Source organism: Otolemur garnettii, unplaced genomic scaffold (assembly GCF_000181295.1).
Source record: "Otolemur garnettii isolate 467f Iridium unplaced genomic scaffold, OtoGar3 scaffold00027, whole genome shotgun sequence".
In the NCBI taxonomy this organism is placed as follows: Eukaryota; Metazoa; Chordata; class Mammalia; order Primates; family Galagidae; genus Otolemur; species Otolemur garnettii.
In genome coordinates this window covers 1,418,731-1,425,828 of record NW_003852422.1, presented here as the reverse complement: position 1 = coordinate 1,425,828, position 7,098 = coordinate 1,418,731, and positions in this window count along the sequence as shown.

The window sequence follows — 7,098 nt, the reverse complement described above, 5'->3', positions numbered from 1 at the left end:
GTACACACATAGTGGACACATACACAGTGCACATACATGTGCACACACACAGAGTACACACAGTGCGCATACACGTGCACACACACACATATGTAGTACACACATAGTGGACACACACATACACGTGCACACACACATGCACACGTGCACACACATAATGCACACATAGTGGATACACACATACACGGTGCACATACACATGCACACACATACAGAGTACACACGCATACACACACAGTGCACACACATACACAGTACCCACACATGCACTCACACAGTGCACACACGCATACACACGTACACAGAGCTGTTGGATGATGGAGAAGTGATGGAGGCTGAGTCCCTCATAGGGGGAAGCTGGTCTGGCTGTGTCTGCTCAGTCAGAGGACAGGGGCTGCCCAGTGTGGGAAGCTCTCTTCTCCCCATACCTTGGGGGAAATGTCAGCAAAATGGAATTCAGGGGTCACCTAGCTCTCCACGGTTCATCCACTGGTGTGTCTAACGCTTTGGGGGAGACTCAGGCACAGAAACATGTAAGAAGTCACATTTGTAATGGTATCCACTGATCTCCCTGATCAATGCTCTAAACCATTGCTGGTGGGGGGGCAACATGCTAGCACCGTAATTACTGTGTAAGGACCCAGGACACGCACATGTATGAGTTTATCAAGGTCATACTTTACATGTGTACAATGCACATCTTTGACATGTTTGGAAATTCTGTAACTATTAGAAAAACTGACAAGAACTTCCAGAATTTATATATAAGTATATACACACATTCACACACACACACATATATATATATATTCTTTTACAAGAGAAAAATAAAACCCTTCGTTTCGTACTTTATGATGTGTGAGTTCACAGAACAAAATACCTGTTCCCTACTGTCCTGGTCTGGACAAGTTTGAGCAGAGAAAAGTTTGAAGAGTGATCTCTCCTAGCAAGTTATACCTTGCATTTTTAAAATTTATTTTATGTTTGGTTTATCATTACTTTCTATGACCTTTATTTCTCTGAAAATTGACATGTCTGCTTTGTTAAATATAAAATTTGAGTCAGATTCTGTGGGTGCACAAATTCAGGCTCATATCTGCCTCAGACCCGAGTTGCAGTAACAAAATAAACGAAGGTCTGCAGAGATGAACAGGGGGGTGGGGGACTTGTTCTGTATTTGCCAGCTTAGTTTATAATCTCAAATCACTCTTTCACTGAAATTTCTAAATCTTGCCAGAAGAGCAACTTGGAATTTTCACTTCACAGTCTCCTGGGCCTCTTCCATAGAGATAACTGTTCACTCAGAGGCAACTCCGAGCTGATTTAAATTGTGTTTAGAAGATAATTTTTTGACGTGTCTTGTGAAATTAAGAGATATCCCCCAGTATAATTGAAAAATATGTTACATGTAAAATCTAAAAATCACAGTTTCAATTTTATTCTCAACACTGTTACTTTGTCTACATTTGGAGACACGGAGCCCACCGGGGGACTGAGCCCCTTCCACGCACCATGAACGGTGGGTCTGTCTGGGGCTACTGGGTCCTGGGTCACAGCATCCCTGTGCCTTTGCTGTCTGTGGTAGGCACCGGGAATTGGTTATCAAACACACAGATAGTCACAAAGTTTTCTCTTATTTTAAAATGTATCATTTTCTAGCATCGAGAGGATTAACCAACTTCAGTACGAGAAAATGAATGATGAGCTCATCAGGCCGCTATGTTGCAAATTATTCTGACGGGTTGGTCGTGTGAATACTACACATCAGTACAGGTATCAACACACAGCACGACTTGGAAAATAATGGCTTTCAAGATGGCCAGCTTCGTCTGTGAAGTACAGAATAAGCACATTTTGGCAAAAGCTTTCCTAAGGTTTCTGCCTAGAGCTTGCCCTGCCCCTGCCGAGAGCAGCAGCACATGTTACCGCGAGTCCCTGGCCTGTGGGACACATGTGAGACGGCCACACAGTGGTGTCTGCAGACAGACAGCACCAGGAGAGTTTGGACAACATCACACACTTCCCTTGGATCCACATTTGTGTGTACACAGTAAATTCTGTTGTTTATCATTTCTTTCTTTGTGAAACCAAAAAGCCACAAACTATATTCTCATCCTGTTGAATTTTAAAGATTTCTCCCAACTTACATCATTAAATTATGGTAAGTTCCATGGACTGGTCACCCTCAGGCCTTTCTCTGGGCAAGTTCATCAAAGTGCTCTGAGAAGCTGCACTGGGAATGACTCCCCACGCGTGTGGCAACACTGGCTGCGTGGTGATCGATCGTCCGTCTCGGCCCTAGTGTGATGCCTTGTCTGGAAAGACATCGTCACTGTCAGATGCACACTGTGTCCTCACACTTTCTTCTCTATGACGCGAGCTGTTTGAGGCATCCTGAGAAAGAGCTGCATTGCTATCATTGTGCCATAACTTGCCAGGGAACACAGAAACAAGTATGTGATATGCCCCCGTCTAAAACAATGATTAAGGACTAGGGGACATTCATTACCATGAAAAGTAGATCTCCTTGACTAGAAAAAAGAAAATAAAAGAAACTCTTGACTATTCTTCGATGTCTCCGGATGACTCAAATGGAAAGTCAGGCCCGTTAACTTCTGTCCCGTCCTTGGTTATAGGTGAATTTGGATGAGGATTTTCACTTGCCACCACATGGGCAGAAGAAAATGTGGAATTACTCCACAACAAACATCTACACATGCTGGATAGAATGTGACCGACACACTCTCGACTTAAAGATTCTTCTTGCATAAAACAGGAAACATGTGAGGAATAAACAGGTCGTTGAAGCCCTGCCCAGGTGTGGGTCAGCTCTGCACCTGTCCTGGAGGCGGGAGGAGCGTGCTGGGGAAAGATGTGATGTCCGGGTGGGCAGGGGACTTCAACCTGCACATTGTGAGTGGAACTGGGGGCCAAAAAGGGGCCTGTTCAGTGCTGGACGGGCTTTACCTTCTGAAACCCCTGTCTAAGCTAATGAATGCAAAAATCTTGGTTCTTAGCCAGCTATACCATTTGAGAATTTGGAAAGACATCCTTAGAACACAAACCACACTCTCACCCTAAAGGTGGTGTCTGGCTAGAAAAGGGCTCGTCTCCAAGGCACGTGAGAAGCCACCTGGGAAGCAGGATCAACAAACTGCGTAAGTGGGAGAAGTAGACCCTCTTCCCCAACAATTTGAGAAAAATGAGTGTCCTGATAGAAACAGTAGGAACACAAACATTAAGGAATAGCTCGGCAGTGGTAAATATTTCAACAGAGGAATTTAATGCATAGCTACACAAGAAGGAAAGGGCTGGGTGACCCAGAAGCAGCCTCCACCCCTGGGGCTGGTAGTAAAGGGAAGAGGTTGGGGTGGTCAGAGTCCAGCGGCAGGGAGGAGGCACACTCAGAAAACAAAGGCTCAGAGTGGAAGATGAAGAGAAAGCAGAATAATTGGAAATAAACCTATAGGTAGACTTGCCACCACAACGCCTTAAAAGCAGCACGAGCTAAAAGATGATTTCCTGCCAAGGTAATGACAGCTACCTTATGAGAACCCACAACAGACACAGAAGACGGGTTAAACACACCTTCAGAGTGCAGGGAGAACTCCCTGCTGCCCAGCTAAGGTGCAATGTCACTTGTAAGTGAGGGTGAATGATGACATTTCCAGGAACCACACAAAGCGTTTGCAGCCCACACATCTGTGTGCACAGACCCTGCCTAGGTGCTCCCCTATCTCAGCCCTTTACTTCTTACAAGAACCCCGTGGGGAGGTGCTACTCTTATCCCCACTTCACAGACAGCACGACTTAAGCACAAAAGCCTTAAATGACATTTCAAAGTGTATGTACCCAAGAGGACTAAGACAGTTTATGGACAGCACAGGCTCAGTGAAGAAAACTACCAAACAGTCTATCAGGGAGGACAAACCGATCCCAAAAAAATAATACAGGATGATAAAGAAAGGGGTGATGATCCAAAGATTGTTAAATAGGTGAGTTTACCTCGGTGAGCTCTAACTATATAAAACAGAAATGGTAACAATAATTTGAGGGTATGAAAACAGAAGAAAATGCTAGATAGTAAGTTTTAATACTAGAAGGCTGACCAGAATGAAAGAATTCTGGGGGTTATATTGATGCAAGGAGGTACAACCATTGGCTGGGTCAAAAATATTTCTTAAAAATCTTAGGTAAACCATTAAATAAATAAAAATACATGTATAATTACATCATACACAGACTAGTAGGCAATACATTCTAATTTTATAAAAAGCTTATGAGCTACATCAATATTAGGCAACAGAAGGCCGGGGAACAGTAGCTCACACCTGTGATTCCAAAATTCTGGGAGGCTAAGATTGGCGGATCACCAGAGCTCAGGAGTTTGAGACCAGCCTGAGCAAGATGAGACCCTGTCTCTACTAACATAGAAAAACTACCCGGGCATGGTGGCAGGTGCCTGTAGTCTCAGCTACTCAGGAGACTGTGGCAAGAGAGTCACTTGAGCCCAAGAGTTTGAGATTGCTGTGAGCTAGGACACCCTGGCAGTCTACACAGAGTGACAGAGTGAGACTCTGTCTCAAAAAAAAACATAGGCAATGGATATTAATATTAAAAACGGTTACTGTTGATTGATAAATGGAATACTTCAACAAGAAGATATAATTTTAAAGTCTTCCTTACCTAGCAAGAGTGTCTAACATATAAAGAGAAATACAGATACAAAGAAACATTAAAAACCTATAATCACTGTGGGATAATTCATCACTCTGTTGTTGATAACTATTAGGTGTAATAGACCAAAAAAAAAAAAATGATGTATCTGGAGAAGTCTTACACAATGCATTTGTCAGACCTGATTTAATGGGCATGCCTAGAGCTTTCTCAACAATTGAGGAAAAGGCATGTTCTTTTCAGGTATACACAGAATATTTATAAAATTGATCACATACTGAAGCAGAAAGTAAATCTCAGTAACTACCGAAGAGAAACCACATGCTATTTTTAATAATCTAATAAAGCAGATTACAAATATGTCATTTATTTGGACTTCTTAAAATTCACTTCAAAATAACTTATAAGTCAGCAAAAAAAATCACGATAGAAACTAGAAAGCTTTTAGAAAGGAATGATTGCAGGGGTCCTCTCAAACTGCTCACTCACACCTGCAGGGGCCCTCAGAGGAAATTTGTAGCCATGGAAGTTACATCAGCAGCTGCAGCCAGGCGTCCAACTCAAGTCGTAGAAATAACGTCACGAGAAAAAGGCACGGCACAGAGAGTGGAAGGGAAGGGAAGCTCTGTGCAGCTCTGAGTAAAATGTAAAGAAACAGGCAACAGTGAGAATGAAGAACAATGAATTTGACCCTGTGACCATTTAGATGAACACACCTCTTTCAAAACTGATCATGGAGGAGAAGGCACAAAACCCTGGGAGGCATGAGAAGGAAGTGGATGCGTCCCCTCGTGATGAATCGAATCTCCGCTTCACATTCAATCCCTTTATTCAAGGGAATAAAATAAATGCCTTTATGTCAATAAAACAGACAACATCTAAGTCAATACATCTGAAGTTTAAATAAAACAGACAATATCTAAGAAATCCATAACTGACTACAGGGTTGAGAGCAACGAGAAAATACGACCAGATGGAAATCATTACAAAATAAAATCTCCCATTGAAAATTTATCACCAAATCAACAGCAAAACCCCAAAACAAAAGAAACACGCACACATCAGAAACAATCAGTAGCTCGGAAAGTTGACAGAATTTGTTGAAATTCAAGATGCAGACCATACGCTCATGTGTAATCTCTCAGGAAACAGGAGGAATGGGAACCTCTCAACTGATTTTATACAGTCAGTATAACCTCTCTATCAAACTCAGACAAAGAAAGGATGAGAAAGAAAAATTAATCTCATTTAATAAACATATATGCAAACATCCTTATTAAAATGCAAATAGAGCTAATTTTTATTAAAATACATCATGACTAAGTTAGATCCATTCCAGAGATGCAATAATGGCTTAATATAGCGGGGCATTGTGGCAGGTGCCTGTAGGCCCAGCTACTCAGGAGGCTGAGGCAAGAGAATTGCTTAAACCCAAGAGTTTGAGGTTGCTGTGAGCTGCGATGCCATAGCACTCTACTGAAGACAACAAAGTGAGACTATCACAAAATAATAAAAATAATAATAAAATAATCATGGCTTAAAATTAAAGCACCTATTAATAAAATTCACTACTTTAATAACTTAAAATAAGAAAATCTGAAATTACCTATTGAGGTGTATAAAAACATTTGTTAAAAATGTAACCTTTGACTAAAGTAACTAAGAAAATGACATAAAGGCTATGTTAACCAGTTTGATGAAAATATTTCAAATTGTATATGGAAACACTACACTGTACCCCATGATTGTATTAATGTACACGGCTATTATTTAATTAAAAAAGGGGGATGTTAGAAAATACATGATACAGAAAGAGAAAAAAAATCAGAAAAGTTAGCAAACTAGAGGCAAGATACTTAGTCCAATAAATATTAGCTACCAAAACCCTGTAGCAAAGGAGGCTTTTAACTGTAAAATATTTCAGGAATTCTCTTTAAATTTGGGTATAATATACAAATCTCCCTAAAAAGAAAAACCCAGGACCAGATGGTTTCACATCAGAATTCTACCAAACCTTTAAAGAGGAACTAGTACCTACATTACTTAACCTCTTCCAAAACATAGAAAAAGAAGGAATACTACCCAACACATTCTACGAAGCAAACATCACCTTGATCTCCAAGCCTGGAAAAGACCCAACAAGAAAAGAAAAGAAAATTATACACCAATATCACTAATGAAAATTGATGCAAAAATATTCAATAAGATCCTAACAAACAGAATCCAGCAGCACATCAAAAAAAATTATACACCATGACTAAGTGGGTTTTATCCCAGGATCTCAAGGCTGGTTCAACATACGTAAATCTATAAATGTAATTCATCACATAAACATATTAAAAAACAAAGACCATATGATTCTCTCAATTGATGCAGAAAAAGCTTTTGATAATATCCAGCATCCCTTCATGATCAGAACAC